Here is a 22504-nt window from a genome sequence, read left to right on the forward strand (position 1 = left end):
TCGCTGCTTCTGATTTTGCAAGATGCAGGAGGTGACAGAGGAGCCTGCAGGCATGGGAGTGGTTTGAAAGCTCTTCCAGAGCTGGGTTCTGGGGACATTCACCAGGAGATTGTTTTTGTCCCTGAAAATCAACACCAGTGTTTGGTTCAGCAGGATCTCTCTACAGCACTGGGGATGGAAAGCAGCAGAGGAAGTTGTTTAAAATAAATAAATACAAAGAAAACACAAGTTTTTTCCCCTTGCTAGGGAGCCAGGTTTTGTTCTCCTGGATATCCTGCCAAGATACACAAAATGTGACAGTCCCAGGAGTGCAGGAGCACCAGCACCCCGAGCTCGGGGTGGCCTCGGTGTCACAGAGCAGGGGACACTCCTGGGGGTGTCAGACCCCGGAGCTAGGGGTGCTCCCTGGCACATCTGGGGCTCGGGTGGCACATCTGGGGCTCAGGTGGCACATCTGGGGCTCAGGTGCCAGGAGCCAGCCCGGGGGAAGCCCCGGGGTGCCAGGGGGTGCCAAGGCCGTGTCCCTGTGCAGAGGGGACTGTGCTGCTGCTGCTGCTGGCTGAGCACGGGGCTGGGACAGCCCTGGGGGGAGCAGGAATTGAGGCTGGGGGCTCGGAGGTCCCAGTGGCACCCGTGGGACAGCGGGAGAGCCGAGGTGCCCAGGCTTGTCTGTCCCCACACAGCGGGGAGCAGAGCTGGGCAGCACCAGCCCAGCCCAGCCAGGAGGGGACACCAGCCCCGTTCCTGGCACGTCCCTGTGCCCTCTCTGCCCAAAAATCCACAGCCTGGCTCCAGCAGGAGGGGCACAGAGAGGAGCTGAAGTGCCCAGGGGCAGGGGGCAGCAGCAGTGGCACACGAGCCCTCCTGGCTCCTCTCCGTTTATTTCTGTGCCTCAGTTTATTTAGCAGTTCCTATCTGGGGTCTGTGTGCCAATTTTCCTCTGCAGGGCACGGATTTTCCAGCAGATTTTCCATTCCCAGCTCTTTCCAGGGGGTTCAGCACACGAGACCCAAGAGGTTCAAGCTGAACGTGTTGAGGGAGAACGCGGCGTTCTCCCACAAAGCTGCTCTGAACAGGAGGCCTTGCAGAACCCCAGGACTGGGGAATGAGGCTGGAAAAGACCTCCAGGACCATCGAACCCAGCCCTGGAGTGAAGGGGGATGTGTTTTGCTGAGCTTGGTGACAGGGACCAGTTCGAAAACATGGCTGGGAGGGTGGGAGGCTTTCCCTGAGGCAGCACTGGGGGAGCTGAGGCAGCTCCGGGAGCCACCAGCAGCCAGGAAAGGCTGAACTCGCCCAGGGCAATGACACAGAGTGCCTGCACAGGGCTGGGCCCTGGGGGGGTCCTGGAGAGCCCCGAGCACTGGGACAGGCCCTGGCCGGAGGAGCTGGGGCTTCCCCATCCCCGGAGTGTCCCTGGACATCCCCGGAGTGTCCCTGGTCATCCCCAGAGTGTCCCTGGACACCCCCAGCGTCTCCACAGTGTCCCCAGCTGAGGTGACATCTCCAGCCAAGGGTGAGCTCATCCCCATCCCTCTGCAGCTCCCAAACCCGGGACAGCCACGGAGATTAATTCCCTTCACAATGGAGCAGCGAGGAAAAGAACACCTCCCGGGCCTGGAGAAGGAATTTCCATGTGCACAAGTTTTCCAGATGAAAAAGACAGGGATTTGTTAACATGTGTCACTTCTCTCTGTGGCTGTATTTCACAGAGGAAAGCTTTCAAAACAACTTTGACTTTTATTAGAGGACACACGTAAAGAACTTTTTTTAATTTTTTTTTTATTTTTTTAATGAATCAGCTGTTCCATCTCCCCTGAGTCCAGATCCTGAGAAACATAAATTCTGCAGAAGATGCCTTTGGGAACCAAGAACTGAGGACGGATTTGAAACAGTTGTTTTATACCCTCAGGGAAAATTTAAATCCTGGATTTAAATTTTTAAAAAAATTAAATTTAAAATTTAAATCCTGGATGTTCAGGTTCTTCCCTGCTGGAAAGGACCTCAGCCCAGGCACCCGCTCTGAGCAGGGAGCTCTGGGGTGCCCAGCACCTTCCCAGCCTGGTCTCCAGGGACAGGCACTGCAGAGTGTCCCTTGTGTCCAGCCTGGAGCTCTGAGTGGGAGCCCTGGGAAGTGTCAGGAATCCCGGCAGCCCGAGCTGATCCCAGGATAAAACATTCCTTGTGCTGGGGGGAGGCTGGAACTGCAGCCCCTCCAGGGTCTCAGGGAATGTCCCACTCCTGTCACCTCCTCTGGGGGACATCTGGAGAACTCCCCTTCCAAACCTTCCAAACCCCCCGGATTTTGTGCTGTCCCCCCTGCCCCTCTCCCTGTGGTCCCAGGGGTGTTTCAGACAAAGACTTTGGGGTTGAGATTTTTCCAACCAAGGTGACCCCAAGCTCCAGCCCCTTCCCAGCAGCCCCCAGCCCGATCCAGAGCCCGATTCCCGCAGCAGGGAACGTTCCCCTGTCTCCTGGAACGGGGCCCTGGCTCCTTCCCGGGCAGCAGGGAGCCGGGGCAGAGCGCCCTGCTGGATGTCACCCAGGGCCACCAAAGCCCTCACCGAGTCCATGCCCAGGGATTTCACCGAGCCACACTCCATTGTTCCTCTCCCGCTTCCCCCCAGAGCCAGCACAGGGCTCCAGCTGGGCCTCCCCCCCCTCCCCAGACCCTCCCTCAGCCCGTCCCGAGGTGAATTATTTCAGTTCCACCCTTCGGAGGCACCCGGAGCAGGAGCCCAGCTCTGGCTGCCCCAGTCCTTGTGCTGCCCCTTGCCCAGGACGGCTCCTCTGGGTGTGATTTGTGCCAGATGTAATTCAGTAATTCAGCATGACGACGATGGGAATATGTTTCAGGCCAGTGTTCTTCTCTCATTTGTAAATGACAAGGAATTGTTTGTTTTCTTTTTATCATATACATCTTTTGCACCTATCAATGTTATTGTTACATGCACTGATCTATTTCCAGCATCAGCTTCATTTCCCTGGGTGCCCCCAGCGTGTGAATTCCTGGTGATTCTACAAACTGGACATCTGGAAATCCCAAATTTGATTTCCCCCCATCAGCAGCCGCAAACCTGTTCTGTTACAAACCAGCAGCGTCGGCGGCGCCGCCTGTGCAAAACTGATCCCAGGCACATCAGAGCCCTGCCAGCCCTGGGGGAAACAGTTCCACCCAAAAGAACTGCCAGGAAAACGAGCTGCCCATGAGACAGAGTGAAAATTCAACAGGGTAGAAATCCATTTGGATTGGGGTGAAATGTGCCACTCTGAGCTTGCTAACAAAAGTAAAACATGCTGTTTAGTCTGGTAACTGCAGCACTAGCAAAACTGCCCCAGCTGAGGAGAAAAAAAGCGAATTTCCAAGTTAAAGAGATAAGAAAGACTCCTCAGAGCTCGAAACAGACAACGCAGAGTGACCCAGGAGTTCTCTCTGTACTTTCTGACAAAAACTGAGTACAAGTGTAACTAGCTGTAAGTGTAACTAGCTGTAAGTGTAACCAGCTGTAAGTGTAAGCAAAATCAGCAAAATAAATATGCATGAACCTATTGTGAAATTCTACGAATACGTGAATTAGTAAGGATAATTAAAAAAAGACCAGAAGTTCTCAGAGACGCACATGTCCTTTACAGAGAAACAATTCCCACGTGCGCCCAGCGCTGCAATAAACACACCGTCCCTACAAATCTTTATTAAAATTGTGAGGGTTTGATTTTTCGCCCGCGTTTCACCAGCCCGGCAGGGAGCAAAGAGCCAGGGCACGGAGAGGGGGCAGGGAGCAGGCACCGCCTCGGGGCGAGGCCACATCCACCGGGAGGAGCCGGCAAAGCTCCCGCAGGAGCGCTGGGACGGGCACTGGGATGGGAACTGAGATGGGGACTGGGATGGGAGAACTGGGATGGGGGAGCTGGGATAGGGGAGCTGGGATGGGGGAGCTGGGATGGGGACTGGGATGGGCACTGGGATGGGAGACTGGGATGGGAGAACTGGGATGGGGGAGCTGGGATAGGGGAGCTGGGATATGGGAGCTGGGATAGGGGAGCTGGGATAGGGGAGGTGGGATGGGAGAACTGGGATGGGGGGACTGGAATGGGGGGACTGGGATGGGGATTGGGATGGGGGGGCTGGGATGGGCACTGGGATGGGAACTGGGATGGAGAACTGGGACGGGGGAACTGGAATTCTGGAGCCGGGATGCGGGAGCAGCACAGCCCTGTCCCCTCGGTTCCCCTGCTGCCCTCAGTGTCCCCAGCTCGCTGGCCCCGCGGGCTCTCCCTGCCCATTTCCCATTTCCTATTGCCCATTTCCCATTTCCCTTTGCCTGTGTCCCGGCTCCCAAAGCCCGGCGTGCCCAGCGGGAGCTCGGGATGCGCCAGCACCGCCCGCAGCTCTCCGGGGCAGCGCCGGCCCTGCGGGCGGCAGGCAGCGGGATCCCAGCGGCTTTTCCCAGCCCTGCTGTTCCCAAATTATCTCCTCTTCACCCCCGGGCGCTGGGCAGGGTGCCCATGCCAGCCTGGAGAGCCCAGGATGGTTCTGCGCCGTGGAAAAAGCGGGCTCTGGGATGTCGGGAGCACAGAGGGACCCCAAAGCCCCCAAAACACGCCGGGGCTCTGATTTACTGCGTCTGCTGGCACTTCCTTGGGAATTGCAAGGAGACTGTGGCAGCAGGAGGGTTTGTCCTGCTCAGGAGCTGTCGCAGCTGCCAGCCCAGCCCGGCTCCTCCAGAGCCCGGAAAACATCCCAGCCCAGGAGCCGCAGGCTGGGAGCGTGGCTTGGAACTGCATCCCTAACCACCAAGTCTGGAGGGGTTTGCTCTAAAGAGCAATTTAAAACCACGGGAGAAGACAAATTACCGGGCTTGGGCTTCGGCCTGGCAGGGAGGGAGCCGGGAGAGGGATCCAAGCCTGGATCCGGGAGCTTCCTGGCACTGGAGGGGGCACGGAGGGGCAGGGACAGCCCTGCCAGGGGACACTGGGGGCCACCGGCGCTCCCAGGGCTGTCCTGACCCCCGAGACCCTCGGGGCATCACCCCAGTGCCCCCATCCCTGTCCTGGGGGCTCAGAGCCCACCCCCAAAACCCTCATCATGTGCTGCTCATTAACAGAAACCCCCCAAAACCCCTCATCATGTGCTGCTCATTAACAGAAACCCCCCAAAACCCCTCATCATGTGCTGCTCATTAACAGAAACCCCCCAAAACCCTCATCATGTGCTGCTCATTAACAGAAACCCCCCAAAACCCCTCATCATGTGCTGCTCATTAACAGAAACCCCCAAAACCCTCATCATGTGCTGCTCATTAACAGAAACCCCCCAAAACCCCTCATCATGTGCTGCTCATTAACAGAAATGAGGATCATCTGTAATGAGGATCACCCTTAATGAGACTCACCTGTGATGAGGATCACCGTTAATGAGAATTACCCTTAATGAGGATCACCGTTAATGAGGCTCCTGAGCCACAACCAGCGAGGCTCGTTCCCTTTGTTAAACGAATTCAGCCGAGGAGGTGCCAATATTTGCTCAATACTGATAAAGCAAACACCCTGAAGTGGGAAGTGCATTACTGTGAGTGCTTTATGGACATGTTTTAATTAAAAAAAAAAAAAAAAAACCAAAAAAAAAAAAAAAAAAAAAACAAACAAACAAAACCTAAATCAGTCCAGAAGAGACTCTGGAGCCAGGCTGGAAGAGCTGGGGGTGCTCACCTGGAGAGGAGAAGGATCCAGGGAGAGCTGGGGGTGCTCACCTGGAGAGGAGAAGGATCCAGGGAGAGCTGGGGGTGCTCACCTGGAGAGGAGAAGGATCCAGGGAGAGCTGGGGGTGCTCACCTGGAGAGGAGAAGGATCCAGGGAGAGCTGGGGGTGCTCACCTGGAGAGGAGAAGGATCCAGGGAGAGCTGGGGGTGCTCACCTGGAGAGGAGAAGGATCCAGGGAGAGCTCAGAGCCCCTGGCAGGGCCTGAAGGGGCTCCAGGAGAGCTGCAGAGGGACTGGGGACAAGGCAGGGAGGGACAGGACACAGGGAATGGCTCCCAGTGCCAGAGGGCAGGGATGGATGGGAGATTGGGAATTGGGAATTGTTCCCTGGGATGTGGGGAGGCCCTGGGCTGGAATTCCCAGAGCAGCTGTGGCTGCCCCTGGATCTCTGGCAGTGCCCAAGGCCAGGCTGGAGCAGCCTGGGACAGTGGGAGGTGTCCCTGCCAGGGCAGGGGAATGGGATGAGCTTTAAGGAGTGTTTTTCAGAGGAATGGAAATGATATAAATTAGAGATGTGAATCAGCTCTTTAAGCAGGGAATTTGATGAATAACAGCTCCTTGGAGCAGTGGAACAACAGGAATTCAGGGTAGAGGAAATTCTTTCCTGTAGAGGGGAGGTGCAGTGGGGGATGAAAAACAGGGAAAAACATGGCATAAAACGCTCCCAGGCACGAGGGGGGATTTTGGGGTGTCTGTGCAGGGCAGGGGTTGGATCAGTGATCCCTGGGGGTCCCCTCCATCAGGACATTCCATGAGCCTGCGATAAAAGAGCCTGAGCCACAACGTCCATCAGTGCAGGGTGACACCTCAAAACCTCGTCCTTTGATCCCTCCCACTGAGCCCGGCCTCGCCAAGGCGGGATTTAATTCATGGCTTTGCCTCATCAGCCCCGGGAGCCCGGAATTCCTGAGCTCTTCCCCCCGGTTTTGGGGCACACGCCGTCCCAAACGAGCGGCGTCATCTCAGCTGGAAGACGTGAGCACAAGTGGGCAGCCCATAAATATCCATTATTGCTCCGTGGCAAACAGAACTGCCCGCAGGAATACGCACGTGGCCTTCAGCAGGAGGAGCCCCCGCCCTCTGAGGAGCACGGGAATTATTCGGGGCATGGCAGGAATGTCTCCCCCCTCATTCCACCTCTTCTGTCCTTCTCCTGGTCTTTAGGATATTCAGACATGAGAGCTCGTGCTGGAAAGCAGAGGAATTGCCAGCACAGCACAGGGGAAGCACACGGTCAGCAGGCTGCTCTGTGGGATCAGCTGTGGGGGCTGGCTGGGCAGCTGGATTCCATGGATTTGGGTTACCAGGAGCCTCATTCCAGCACCTCCTCTGCCTCCAAACAAGGCCTGGCGAAAGCAGAGCGTGGCATCCGTAATCCCATCCCACCTGGCCTTCCCAGCCCGGGAATTCCTGGTTGTGGATCTCCCTGTCCCAACCCAGGGCTGAGGCACAGTGGCACCGTGTGGGACGCTCCGGGAATGCCCGGCAGAGGTGGCAGGAGAGCTGGTCCCAGCCTGACCCCACACACAGCACAGGGGCTCCAGCTGCAGAGCAGCACTGAGACCCTAAAGCCCCTCACGTGGCCTTTGGGGACCCTCAGCAGAGCGGGGAGCATGTGGGGCACCCAGTGGGGCAGGTTTGGGTTTGGGCATCCTGTGGGGCAGGTTTGGGCATCCTGTGGCAGGCACGTTCTTCTCTCTCTCAGGTTTTTTCATAGAGCAGCACAGAGGAAGAAAGAGAAAACAATTTTTATTTTTACTTTTTGATTTTCCCGTGTGGAATGTGCTTGGAGAATTGTTTCCCTGGGGTGATTGCTGGGTTGGATTCTGGCGAGGATTGTTTGAGCCTGGTGGCCAATCCAATCCAATCCAATCCAATCCAATCCCATCCAATCCAATCCAACCCATCCAATCCAACCCAATCCAATCCCATCCCATCCCATCCAACCCAATCCAACCCAATCCAATCCAATCCAACCCAATCCAACCCAATCCAACCCAATCCAACCCAATCCAATCCAATCCAATCCAACCCAATCCAATCCAATCCAATCCAATCCAATCCAATCCAATCCAATCCAATCCAACCCACCTGTGGCTGGACTCTCAGAGAGGGTCACGAGTTGTGAGTAGTTAGATATGGCAGTTAGAAAAGTAGGTTTGTAGTTTTAGTATCTCCTTTAAATAGTAAATTAATGTATTATAGCACAGTTATAATAAAGAAATCATTCAGCCTTTTGAGCTGGAGTCAGACACCAGCATTTCTTCCCACTGGTTCACCTGCATTCACAATACATCCAGGTGCCACGGCCACCTTCCACAGCCCAGGGTGCTCCAAGTACATTTGCATGAATGACCCCGGAGGTTTTTGACAGAGAAAAGATGCAGAAAAGCGGAGTTAAATCATTCTCCTGTCGCAAATCTGCCCAGGGGAGAGCAGGAACATCCTGTTTGCACTATTATGAGATAATAATGGCATTAAACAGGACATAATTATGGCCTCATTAGTTATGGCCCTACACATTTATTTGGGGGATTAAATCTCTCCATTCAGACCGCAGACTCGACCTGGCCTAAAGATCCCACTGAAATTAAAAAGTTTTCCCTTTAGGTAAAGTCTAAGAGTCAATAAAATCCACGGGTAACCAAACAAGCACAGTTCCTGCCGGGATCTCTGTGCCAGGGCTGTGGCACTGTGGACGTGGCTGGGACAAGGTGACACTTTCCTCCTGGCCACATGTGACACAGAATCCGGGGATGGTTTGGGTGGAAGGGACCTCAGAGGACCCGTGCAGGTCCCTGCAGGCCCTCCTCTCGATGGCATCTCTCAAATGTTATTTATGTCCTGCTCTGGCTTTTTTTAATAGAGGAGGAAAACTTCCCTCCCCCTCCCTTCCTCCTCATTTATTACAGGCATTAAGTTAAACAAGGCTTCCTCTTAAACTTGACCTAATCCAATTAATATTAATATTGCCCTGAGCCAGGCTGATCTCATTAGTGTCGATATTTAATATCTTTTCTGCGAGTTGTGCTGAAAATGAGCTGCTTGCTCTTCAGCGACTCTGGAAAGAAGGAGCAGCGTTTTCTTCCCTTGGGGAATCTCAGGCTCTGCAGTGCTGGGATGACCCCAAGAATGTAAAAGTCCTCATTTCCAGCCCGTGCAGCCAAAGGAGTCTGAATGTGCAGGGTCGGCTTCTCAAGGGTGTTTATTTTCCCTTCTCTAGAACATTCTCTCTCTGCCCTGCTGAGCTCTGTCCAGCAGCTCGGCCATGGCATTCTGTCTGCCCTCAGGGCAGTGTTCACATTTTATACCAAAAACTCCGTGTGCCGTGGTTACAATAACGTGCCAATGTCTGTCATTGATGTTGGGCACTGTGTCTGTGCCTTAGACCAACAGAAAAGTGTCACCAGCACAGCAAGACATGGAGGGCAAGGAGAAGGAGAAGAAGGTCAGGACACGCCCAAATCCTCCATCTTGTCCCCTTGAACCACATTCTAAAACCCTAAAATTCTACTTTTCCACCCTGTGTTAATTCAACTACCACACTACTCAAACCCTTGTGGTTTGTAATTCCTCACACAGAGTTGGCAGCTTTTCCCATGGGCTAAAATCAAAGCCACAGGTGGTTTTGACTTTGTGCCAAGGTCTGTGAGCCCCCTGCCAGGGTCTGGAGCCAGCCAGGGCAGCCCGAGGGGTGTGCTGGGCTCCCACAGGGGAGCACGGACGGGATGGGGAACAGGAACGGCCTGGGGCAGGGGGTGCTGGCTCCAGCGGCTCCTCTGCACCCCGGCCCGGCAGGAGAAGTGCCTGGGGGTGACCTGGGGGCCTCGGCCGAGGAGGGAATTACGAGGAACCGCCGGGATAAGGCGTGCATCCTCCTCGGGGCATTCCCAGAACTCCGTGCCCCGGCCCGAGGAGCTGACTGGGGACGCTGGTGCGACACCAGCGCTGGTGGCCCTCCCGCAGCTCCTCCTGCTCCGGCAGGGATGCTCCGGGCAAGGCACAGCTCATTAACGGGGGACACGGCTCATTAACGGGGGATGGCTCATTAACAAAGCGCTCATTAACACGTCAAAGGTCAGGGATTCTGTTTAAGGAACTCTGTGCTCGCCGAGAATTAAATCCAGGAAATCCAGGATTCCTGCAGGCTGCGCGAGGGGCTCGGCAGGAGCCGTACAAGGACTTTCGGCCCTGGTTGTGTCATCTGCTCCCCTTCCCTTCCCTCGGGGCAGCTGCCGAGGTCAGGGACAGGGTTTGGAGCGGAATCACCCCGGGTTTGGGTTGCAGCAGTAGCAGCCAGTGAAACAGGATCCCTGTTATTCAGAACAGAACTCCCTTTTTGGTTTGGATCCAGCAGCAAATAACAGGGACCCATGGAATGCCATAAAGTCACAGAACGGTGTGGGTTGGGAAGGACCTTAAAGAACAAGATGATCCTACCCAAACCATTCCATAATTTGCAAATAATTTCCTTTCATGTGCAGGGCCTGTGGAGATGACGCAATGAAAACTGCCCAGTTGCAGCCCCAGGGCTCAGTGTTAGATGTGTTCATCCTCCCCCTCCTCCCAAACCACAAAATGAATCTTTCCTTGCCATGACCTCCTGGTTTTAGGCCAGGCTGCTTTTGTTCACCTCTGCCCCTTCCCACCACGTCCTGGCTGGTGGCCAGAGCAGCCCTGGCTTAGCTGAGTCAGCTCCATCAGTGCTGGCAGGAGCAGCAGCAGCAGCTCCCGTTTTTAGGGAATTAATGCTGTGTCTCAGCCCCCCGGAACAGAACAGTCACCAGTGGGGCACACATGGGACAAGCCCACCTGAGCCCAGGGGGAATTAGCAGGGGTTTGTTTGTGGCTTTTCATAAAATGGCCAGATTTGGGTTGGGAGGGACCTCAAAGCCACCCAAGTGCCACCCCTGCCATGGCAGGGACACCTCCCACTGTCCCAGGCTGCTCCAAACCCTGTCCAGCCTGGCCTTGGGCACTGCCAGGCATCCAGGGGCAGCCACGGCTGCTCTGGGCACCTGTGCCAGGGCCTGCCCACCCTCACAGCCAGGAATTCCTTCCCAATCTCCCCTCCATCCCATCTCGAATGGATCCCCTCCCATCCCTGCCCCAGGGGCAGCCCCACCCAGCACCTGGATGACATCCTGAGATTCCCAGGGGCCACTCGCAGATCTCGCCCAGGTCCCTGAGGTGCCAAAACAGAGCTGGCAGCGGTGGGATTCGAACCCACGCCCCCGCAGGGACTGGAGCCTTAATCCAGCGCCTTAGACCGCTCGGCCACACTACCCTGGCATGCTGCTCCCTGGGACTGGGATTGGAGCCGGGATCCACCCCTGGGCACGGTGCCTTGCCCATCCCAGCCCTTCCTCAGCCACCTCCTCCTGCTGCAGATCCTGTGGATTCTCCCCAGCAGGACAGAGCCCTCCAAAACTGCCCTTCCTTCCAGTGTGGGACTGCTGCTCTGCCCCCTTCCCTTCCCTTCCCTTCCCTTCCCTTCCCTTCCCTTCCCTTCCCTTCCCTTCCCTTCCTTCCCTTCCCTTCCCTTCCCTTCCCTTCCCTTCCCTTCCCTTCCCTTCCCTTCCCTTCCCTTCCCTTCCCTTCCCTTCCCTTCCCTTCCCTTCCCTTCCCTTCCCTTCCCTTCCCTTCCCTTCCCTTCCCTTCCCTTCCCTTCCCTTCCCTTCCCTTCCCTCCCTTCCCTTCCCTTCCTTCCCTTCCCTTCCCTTCCCTTCCCTTCCCTTCCCTCCCTTCCCTTCCCTTCCCTTCCCCTTCCCCTCCCCTCCCCTCCCCTCCCCTCCCCTCCCCTGAACTTCCCTGCCCTGAACTTCCCTGCCTTGAACTTCCCTGAACTTCCCTGAACTTCCCTTCCCTGAACTTCCCTCCCCTCCCCTCCCCTCCCCTCCCCTCCCCTCCCCTCCCCTCCCCGATTAACCCCAGGGTCCCAGCTGTCCCAGCTCCTTCCCGCTGCGCACTCACCCTGCGGCTCTTTTCCCAAAGGAAGGCTGAGGACAGCCCCTCCATCCCGCTGGGAACAAGACCCAGAGTCCGATTTTCGTGTTGGATTTGTGCCCTTCCTGCTGTAATATATGTTACAGAATAATTCGTGCTTATGTAAAATATACATTAAATAAGTTGTACGAAAAATTCTCAAAGTCTTAAAACCAGAAGCCGCAGCTGGGGAAAGATTGTGAAACCACAGATGGCAACAAAGAGAAAGAAAGACCTCTTGACAGGCTTGGAGACAGAGGAGCCCCTTTATCTGGGTTCTTTGCCTCCTCTGGCATTGTTCTTTATGCAAGAAGCTTCAGAAATTTGCATTTTCCTGTGCCCTTTGTACCACGGCAGAAGTTTCTTATGAAAGGTTAAAATTCAACACATAACTCTGCAAGCTAAAATATAAATGCTTCATTTAAGTGAACTCCAAAAATCTCTATTTCAGGACCAGGGGCTGAGGTGGCAGGGACAGCACTGGTGCTCGGTGGCTCCGTGGCCCACAGAGATCCCAGGCTGCCGCTCTGGGATCAGGGAAGGCGCCAAAATCTGCAGGAAACCTCCTGCCAAGCGCTGGGAGCCCGACCCAGGGAAGTTCTGGAGTTACGTAAATATTTTTCTTCCGCGGTTAAACACAGCCACTTTCTCCTTCCTCAGCACGGCGATAACAGCACGTTTCAATAAACAGGGCTTCAGAGGGATGTTTGCACTCGGCTCCCCTGCCAGCCTTTTTCATTCACTGGAACAGCTCCTGGCTGTAGGAACCGCGGGAGAGACCCTCCAGCTCCCTCAGGAAACTCGGCACCTTCTCCCAAATCCTCCTATCCCTGGACACATTCTGATTTAAACTATAAAAATAACCAGCGATAAAAAAAAGGGGATGTCTGTAATTCCTTGCTCCAGGGTCTTTTTTTGATCCACGTTGCTCCAGTCCCAGGAGCCCCTAGACCCAAATCCCAGCATGGATCCCTGTCAGGGATCTCCTGCAGAGATGATGAAACTCCAGGAGTAAATTGGTTGTTTGAGGATAATAATTGGATTTTCATTAAGGGGGCACTCACAAACTGCTGTAGGTTCCTGAAAGTTGATTTATGTCCAGCCAGCAGCTGCCAAATCATTCCCAAATAAATTCCAGCCCCAAGGAAGTTTTACAGCTCCGTTTGGGATCCCATGGATCGGGGGACCCCGATCTGCCTCAGGAGAGCTGGGAAAGTGCAGGATTTGAGGGATTTTGCACTTCATTGTGTGGCAGGGGTTGGGAAACCTTCCCAATAAACCTCCTGCAGCGCTGGGGAGGTTTGGAATTAAACCCCAAACCACTTTAATAAATCCAATGGGATTATTTCAATTAGAAAGAAGTGATTACAACAGCCCTTAATTTCTTATTAGGGCATTTATGCAGCCCCTATTAAAAGATTAGAAGATATTGAGCCTTTGTAGGGCTCTCAAAAACACTGTTTGGAATATCCCTGGTCACAATTATTTCTGTTTAAATACTTCTGCCTAAAAATTACATTAATAAAATTGGACATCCCTGTCCAAATTTGGGACAGCAGCTTTGAGAAGTCCTGAAACCTGCCCAGGGATCACCCATGGCCGTGGAAAACCCAACTGGGTGTGTAGAAAATGTTTTTATTCCCCTGAAACAGAAGAAAAACCCCTTCAATATTCCCCATCTCCTCGTTCTTGTGTTCTCCAGCAGCCCAGCCCAGGGCCAGGAGCTGCCAAGAGCAAATAATTCTCATTTCCATAGATGAGGAGATGAATCATTCCCGGTATTTTTAGCAGGTCATTAAGGGATATTTGCAAACTGACTTGTGAGGGTTTGCATTGGTGTGAGCACAACCTCGGAGAGAAAACATCAACTGGGAGTCAGAAGAGAGGGAGAGGGAATTGCATCTCGAGTCTGAAAATGACAGGGAGGGATGGGGATAAATGGGGTTTGTGGGAGCCTGGGCCCCACTCCACTGAAACATGGGATAGGGATCTGTCCCACCCCATGGATGGATGGATTTGTCCCACCCCTGGGGAGGGATGCTGCAGGCACAGGGACAGCTGGGTCCCGTGGGGTTGGATGGAAAGGGAGTTTTCCCACTGGTTTGGGAGCAGAGAAGTTCCTTGGGAGTTCAGAGGAGCATCAGGGTACCTCAGAGTCATGGAATGGGTTGGGAGGGACCTTAAATCCCACCCAGTGCCACCCCTGCCCTGGCAGGGACACCTCCCACTGTCCCAGGAGCTCCAGCCCCAGTGTCCAGCCTGGCCTTGGGCACTGCCAGGGATCCAGGGGCAGCCACAGCTGCTCTGGGAATTCTATTCCAGGGCCTGCCCACCCTGCCAGCCAGGAATTCCTTCCCAAAGTTCCATCTCAGTCTCTCCTCTTTAGTTCAAAACCATTCCCTCGTGTCCCATCACCATGTGCCCATGCAGAATTCACTCTCCTGGCACAGGGGGAAGAGCTGCTCACCCATCAGTGGAGCAGAGCTTCCAAAAATGGGCATTTAATAAAGAAAAGACACTCCACATATTAATATTCATATTTAACAGCTCCTTCCCCTTGTCTGTGCTATTGGGGTACGATGAGCAGCGCTCAGGGGAAATCCAGGGAATAAACCCAGCTGGAAGGATCCCAGGGAGCCTCTGGCAGCTCACACGTCCCGACAACCCCGGGCAGCCCAGCTCTGCCACGGGCCAGGCTGACAGGGCTGCACATTCCTTCCCAAATGTGGAGGGACTGCTTGGGAACGGGAACCAGGGAAGGCTGTGCCAGGGCCACCAGCCCTCAGCTGTCCTGCATTTCCCTGGAAAACCCAAATAATCCAAGGCATCTGTCAGGGCTCCACGCTCTGTCAGGGGTGGAGCTGTCATCCTCTGCAGTGCAGGGACGTGTGGGGGCACCACCTCCACTGGGACGGCCCATCCATCCCACCAGGGTCCAGGGACCAGTGAGGATCTTTGGGATCCTCTTTGCACAAAGTCCCTCACATTTGGGAGCACTTCTGTACTTCTCCTCCTTTGTGATTCCATGGTGGAGCTGCTCCGGCTGTTGCTGTCCTGAGCCATCGTTAGGCAGCACAGTCCATCCATTGTCCATCATCCATCATCGTCCATCAATGTCCATCATCCACTGTCCATCATCATCCATCATTGTCCATCATCCATCATCATTGTCCATCATCCATCATCACTGTCCATCATCCATCGTCCATCATCCATCATTGTCCATTGTCCATCATTGTCCATCATCCATCATCGTCCATCAATGTCTATCATCACTGTCCATCATCCATCATTGTCCATCATCATCCATCATCCTTTTCCATCATCCATCATCATTATCCATCATCCATCATCATCCATCAATGTCCATCATCCATCGTCCATCATCCATCATTGTCCATCATTATCCACCATCAATGCCCATCATCCATCATCATTGTCCATCATCCACTATCCATCATTGTCCATCATCCATCATTGTCCATCATCATCCATCATTGTCCATCATCCATCATTGTCCATCATCCATCATTGTCCATCATTATCCATCATTGTCCATCATCCATCATTGTCCATCATCCATCATTGTCCATCATTATCCATCATCCATCATTGTCCATCATCATCCATCATTGTCCATCATCATTCATCATCCATCATCATCCATCATTATCCATCATCCATCATCCACTGTCCATCATCCATCATTGTCCATCATCATCCATCATTGTCCATCATCCATCATTGTCCATCATCCATCATTGTCCATCATTATCCATCATCCATCATTGTCCATCATCATCCATCATTGTCCATCATCATTCATCATCCATCATCATCCATCATTATCCATCATCCATCATCCACTGTCCATCATCCATCATTGTCCATCATCCATCATCATTGTCCATCATCCATCATCACTGTCCATCATCCATCGTCCATCATCCTTGTCCATTGTCCATCATTGTCCATCATCCATCATCGTCCATCATTGTCCATCATCCATCGTCCATCATCCATCATCACTGTCCATCATCCATTGTCCATCATCCATCATTGTCCATCATCATCCATCATCCTTTTCCATCATCCATCATCATTATCCATCATCCATCATCATCCATCAATGTCCATCATGCATTGTCCATCATCCATCATCACTGTCCATCATCCATTGTCCATCATCCATCATTGTCCATCACTGTCCATTATCATTGTCCATCATCCACTGTCCATTGTCCATCATTGTCCATCATCTGTCATCCACTGTCCATCATCCATCATTGTCCATCATCATCCATCATTGTCCATCATCCATCATTGTCCATCACTGTCCATTATCATTGTCCATCATCCACTGTCCATTGTCCATCATTGTCCATCATCCCTCAGCAGGCAGAGCCACCTGCTCCTGCAGAGCCACGATGGCTGCAATGCCAGCAAGGGGAGGCGTCTCTGCCTGAGCCAGGGGTCACCCGTGTCACCCCCAGGGCCACCCTGGCAGCAGGAAGGTGGCCCTGGATCGGGAGTCTCTTCAGGAGCTGGGGGGAAAACCCATCAGGAAAACAGGCACAGGCTGCACCCAGGGATTCTCACCTTGGAGGGAAACAATCCCCAAGGGATTCTCACCTTGGAGGGAAACAATGGATGACACGAGACAGGAAAGCCCTGCCTGGCTGCCCATCCCGAGCTTTCAGCAGCTCCAAGGTACAGCTGGAAAAGGACCCCCACGCCCAGCCCGGGCTCGGCTCTGGCAGCAGCCCTGGAAGGGTAAATCCAGCTCCAGCTTCATCAGCTCCCTCAGCACTTGTCAAATTAAGGGCTCTGGTCGGAGCCTCAAAGGCAGAGAGGCTCTGCAGCAGCCAGGGAAGGGAGCGCAGGGAATTGCAGGAGCTGGCATTGCAGGAGATGGAGTTAATGTCTTCTCTGAGGGGGAAATCTGGTGTCAGAGAGGAACAAGGTGATAAAACACGACTCAGGGAGCCTGAACCCCCGAGAGGGCAGAGCTGGTGCCTCGGTATCTGCCACTGAACAGAATCCCCAGGGCCTTCATTCCCAGGATAACAGAGCTCATTCCTCACCAGGGAATGAAACAGCTCCATCCACCCACAGAAAATCAGGGAGTGGCAGGATCAGCTCTGGCCCTCCCCTCATCCCCACGGAGCCCAGTGCTTCTGTTTGCATTTTTCTTTGAGGAATGGATTTCATATGCAGTAAATTGAGTGGAACCTTTGCTGTAAATGCAGGCATTTGTTTCTTGGAGTCTCAGGGGAGTTTCCATTCATTATCCTGAGCCCCATGGCCAAGCTGGAAAGGAGGGAAAAGGAGCAAGTCACAGACAGATGCAGGGTGGGCTTCAGACACAACAGAAGAAAGGAACTTGAATCAGGGTGTAGGATCAGAAGTGATCAGAGTTTTGCCAGCTGGAAAGTGTCTCCGAACGTTTTCGGCCACCGGGCAAGCTGGGACAAGGACAGGCTGGTCCTGCAGGATGGCAGTGCCCAGCCTGGGCTCAATCCTCCCCTGCTCGTGATCCTCCCACCCCCAAACACACCGTGGCTCCTGCCAGGTGTCCTGGAGCTCCCCTGCAGCCCAGCCCAGAGTCTGGGGCAGTAAAACTTCTGTTCCAGATTCCTCTTTTCTCCTGAGCAATGCTGAGGTGGAACTGAGCCCCACAAGTGGTCCTTCACCACCTGCTTTGCTCCATCAGAGGCTGGAGGTGCAAGGAGGGCTCTGGTGGCACTGGACTCCTGCCAGAGAGTGCCTGGAGCTCCTGGGAAGAGCTTCCAGAGAATCCATGCTGGATGCAGGCAGCAGTTCTGGGAATGCAGAGCTGTGGCTGCTGGCAAAGGCTCGGCTCCAGACGAAGCTCCTGGGAATTGCTGCCTGTGCCTCATGTGAGATTTGGTATTGGGAGCCTAAGTGAGTCCGAAACAAACCTTTGGAAGAGGCAACAGCATGGATGAAAACCTGGAAAAGCAGGAGACCAGCACAGTTCTCCAAGTCCAGACATTTCTGGGAGAAAGGCAGGGAGCAGGGGCTGAGGGAGCTGTGGCAGCCCCTGGATCCCTGGCAGTGCCCCAGGCCAGGCTGGGCAGGGCTTGGAGCAGCCTGGGACAGTGGGAGGTGTCCCTGCCATGGCAGGGGTGGCACTGGGTGGGATTTAAGCTCTCTTGTTGTTCCTGTCACCTCAGGGAAGGGGGGGAAGGACAAGGGGAGCTCTCCCCCACCACAGGCAGCACAGAGCCCAGCCCCTGAGGGAAACACACCCTGAACACACGGAGAGCACAGCACATCCCAAAAGCAACCACAGAAACCCAAGGTCCACGAGCCAAATATCTGGAAACGAGCAGGAGCAGCTCCATGTGACCTCCTGGGGCACCTCCCTCTTCAGACAAGTGTTTGTTGTGCAATCTCAAATGGAGGTGTCCAGAAACTTTGAATCCAAACTTCCCATTTCCTGATCCAAGATGCTGCAGAAATGAGTTGAGAGCTGGCTGCTTGGATGAAATCCCTCACCAGAAGCAGCCATGGGTTTGACATGGAGCCTGGGAACTTGGAAGCCAGAGCACACGGCTTATGGCTGGAATGGCTCTGTTTCTGCTCTTCCCTGTGTGTCCAAGAGAGAGAATTCCTTTTACGTTCATCTGTCCTCATGGAAGCCTGGAAGAGATAAATGATTATAAATGATTAACATCATCTAAATAGAATTCCTTCATTCTGAGAGCCTTTGTGACACACTCCCTTGGGAAATACTCCCAACTGAAATGGAATTCTGCTCTGTTCCTCACACATCTCCCATTGCTCCACTGCTCTTGTGAAACACAAGAGGCATTAAAAGTCAGCAGTAACAATGTCAATAACGGTGTCCTGGTGAGAACCCAACAGGCAGCTTGGAAATGCAGGCAGACAGGGAAATACTGGAAAAAAAACCCACCCTAAGGGGTAAACTTTCCTTCCCAAATCCTGCAGCTGCTCTGGATAAACATCCATCAGGGTGGGATGTGTGTGAAAAATGGGATTTGCAAGAGAAGGAAAATGAATTTTCAGTGGTGTTTAAAGAGTTAGAAATGATGGCTGAAAACCTGGGGGGAAACATCTTTCAGTTCCTGCCCTGGCCCAGCATTCCAGGACCCAGCTGGTGGAATACTGTGGGACACAGGGTGGGATTGCTGGGGTGTCTGTGCAGGGCCAGCTGCTGGACTGGATGATCCCCGTGGGTCCCTCCAACTCTGGATATTCCATGATTCTGTCAGGCTGCCAGGGTGGGAGCCGTGGCTCCAACTCCATTTCCCAACATCCTTAAGAAAGACAGGAGAGAATCAATATTTTCCTACTGATTAGATGATAAAAGGGAGATGATAAAAGGGAAGAATAAAAAATTGCATTTGTCAGTCAGCTACTGCACACAGCAGCAGATAAAATAATTACAGAGCACTCCTGGGGCTCAGGCTCATTCCAGTGATTCATGAGGATGTTGGGAAGCTGTGCTGGGACTGAAGGGCATCTGGAGTCTGTGCCTTGGAATCCACTCAACCCATAAATGTGTGGGGTGGGAGCTGTGACTGCTTGGCCCTGCAGCAGCAGCACCCCAACTCCCGTGTCCAGGGCCAGTGGCACAGAGAGGGGCAGTGCCAAAGCCCCCAGAGTGGCCCTGGATTGGGAATTGTGAGCTCAGCATTCCTGGGTGCCCGGTTCCTCTCCTGGTGACACAGAGGAGAGCAGTGACAGAACTTTCCTGTAAGTGAAAGCCGGAGTTTCTAAGAACTCCTCTGACTAATGTGGCTCGGTCTTGGCTGGAGGACACAAAGCCTTCATCAAACACAGTGAGAAATGCCAGAGAACGCTCAAATCCAGGGAATGTGAGGCTGGGAGGGAGCAGGCTGACCCCAGCACTCAGAATGCCGGGGCTGGGAGCCAGGCCCTGCCTCAGGCTTAGCTGGGCGGGATTCAAGGCTTAGCGCCGGTCCTTTGTTTCCCAGGGACAAAGACATCCCTGGCCAGCTCGAGGGATCTGGGCCTCAGCATGGAAAGGGAATTGCCCTGGAAGTGAAGTGAATCTGAATCCAATCTGCAACATCAAATCCAAGGAAAAACATATCCTTTGGGTTTCAGAACGATGGAAATACAACCCAGAGCTGGGATCAGCCCGGAGCAGGGGCACAGGGCAGCTCCAGGGAAGTGATGAGCCACGAGCTGTTGAAACATCCCAGAGGATTCTCTCCTGCTCAGAGGGATGGAATCATGGACTATCCTGAGCTGGATCCCACAGGATCATCCAGCCCGGAGGGATGGAATCATGGACTATCCCGAGCTGGATCCCACAGGATCATCCAGCCCAGAGGGATGGAATCATGGACTATCCCGAGCTAGATCCCACAGGATCATCCAGCCCAGAGGGATGGAATCATGGACTATCCTGAGCTGGATCCCACAGGATCACCGAGTCCAGAGGGATGGAATCATGGACTATCCTGAGCTGGATCCCACAGGATCATCCAGCCCAGAGGGATGGAATCATGGACTATCCTGAGCTGGATCCCACAGGATCATCCAGCCCAGAGGGATGGAATCATGGACTATCCTGAGCTGGATCCCACAGGATCATCCAGTCCAGAGGGATGGAATCATGGACTATCCCGAGCTGGATCCCACAGGATCATCCAGTCCAGAGGGATGGAATCATGGACTATCCCGAGCTGGATCCCACAGGATCATCCAGTCCAGAGGGATGGAATCATGGACTATCCCGAGCTGGATCCCACAGGATATTCCAGCCCAGAGGGATGGAATCATGGACTATCCCGAGCTGGATCCCACAGGATCACCCAGCCCAGAGGGATGGAATCATGGACTATCCCGAGCTGGATCCCACAGGATCACCGAGTCCAAGGCCTGGCCCTGCACAGACACCCCATTGCTGCCACCCTGTGCCTGAGCATTGTCCCAGCAGTCCCTGAGCTCTGGCCGTGTGGGAACGGGAGATAAACTCTGCATAATCAGTGTATGAGGAGGTCACTGCCTTCTCCCAGCAGCTCCCTGAAAAGAGACCAGGTCCTGGCAGGTCCAAGCTCAGCGCCAGCCTCAGGCTGGTAGCCCACGGGTCAAGAAAAGCATGGAGCAATTCATCGAGAATTTCCCTGCTGGCAGAGGGATCTATCCTTCCCCCAGATAAATGGGATAAGGGAAATCCAGGGCAGCAGGAGGCTGAGGAAGCACAGCAGCTTTCCATTCCACGGGAGACGCTCCTGTGACACAGAGCAGACCCTGCTGCTCCCCACAGACCAAGCAGCAGCTCCAGGGCACAGCAGGGGCTGGGCTGCCTGGAAAATCATCTGGAGCTGAGGGACTTCCGTGGAGGGGCTCTGTGAGCTGGCCTGGTGTAACCAGGATCCCACCCTCTGCAGGGACAAGGGAAAGGGGGCAATGGCTGCACATGGACACAGGCTGGGTTAGACGGGACATGGGGCAGGAATTGTCCCCTGGCAGGGTGGGCAGGCCCTGGCACAGGTGCCCAGAGCAGCTGGGGCTGCCCCTGGATCCCTGGCAGTGCCCAAGGCCAGGCTGGACAGGGCTTGGAGCAGCCCGGGACAGTGGGAGGTGTCCCTGCCATGGCAGGGGTGGGACAGGAGGGGCTTCGAGGTCCATTCCCACCCAGAGCAGTCCAGGACGCTGTGGAATGAGGAGGGTTTGGTGGGATCGCCTTCACTTTGGTTTTGTCAGGATTTAATCCCTCTGTGCAATGAAGGTTATTCTGGGTGTGGCCAGTACAGAACTGTCCTGCCCCAGCTCCAGCCTCTCCTCAGCTCCATCCCCCTCTCCTCAGCTCCCTTCCCCTCTCTCCTCAGCTCCCTTCCCCTCTCTCCTCAGCTCCATTCCCCTCTCTCCTCAGCTCCATCCCCCCTCTCTCCTCAGCTCCATTCCCCTCTCTCCTCAGCTCCATCCCCCTCTCTCCTCAGCTCCATTCCCCTCTCTCCTCAGCTCCATCCCCCTCTCTCCTCAGCTCCATCCCCCCTCTCTCCTCAGCTCCAGCCTTTCCTCAGCTCCATTCCCCTCTCTCCTCAGCTCCATTCCCCTCTCTCCTCAGCTCCATTCCCCTCTCTCCTCAGCTCCATTCCCTCCTGCCTTCCCACAGGAGAATTCCAACAGCTCCAGGGTGACTCCATGCCCCGATTTTGAACACAAGGATCACATGCACATGGAAAGACAAGCAAGGAAAGGAAAAGTGTTTTAATTAAAATTATTAACCCACGGCACATGATTTTTTCTTAAAAGAGACAAAGGCTCCTGTTTAGAAAGTTATTTACCAGGTGTTGGATTTCACTTCATTTTCAATAAAACATCAAGAGAAGAAAAAGCTCTCAGGCAAATTTCTACCTTAATTAAAATAAATCTAAGGTCAACCAAGTTTCTGAGCTGAGCTGCCGGGTGAGAAGAGAATGACCCGAGAGCAGTACCAGGGAGCAGCCCCTGTGCCCAAACCCTGCAGGAGCAGCAGGAACACTGAGCTCTGCTGGGAGAACTGGGATCACATTCCCGGGGTGCCACGGCTGCTCCCACACAGCTCCCGGCTCCAGACGTGGGCAGGGAGAGCCCAGGCTGTGCCCAGCACACCCTGCACAGCCCGGGAGAGTCCCAGGAGCCCAGGCTGGAATTCCCAAAGGCAAAGCAAGAGAGGTTTGGTTTCCGTGTCCTCGTCCACAGCCATGTCCAGTTCCAGATCCTTCCTGAGCCTCAAGGTTTATGCAAACTGCAGG

At 54.1% G+C, this 22504-nt stretch overlaps 1 non-coding gene across 1 annotated transcript; it reads right to left on the reverse strand.

The window, feature by feature from the left end:
- Positions 1-10964: 10964 nt before the first annotated feature.
- On the reverse strand, positions 10965-11046 carry TRNAL-AAG (transfer RNA leucine (anticodon AAG)). The gene has a single exon. It is a non-coding gene; the product is annotated as a tRNA-Leu (tRNA).
- Positions 11047-22504: the final 11458 nt, after the last annotated feature.

The sequence above is a fragment of the Vidua chalybeata genome, chromosome 9 (genome assembly GCF_026979565.1).
Source record: "Vidua chalybeata isolate OUT-0048 chromosome 9, bVidCha1 merged haplotype, whole genome shotgun sequence".
NCBI lineage: Eukaryota > Metazoa > Chordata > Aves > Passeriformes > Viduidae > Vidua > Vidua chalybeata.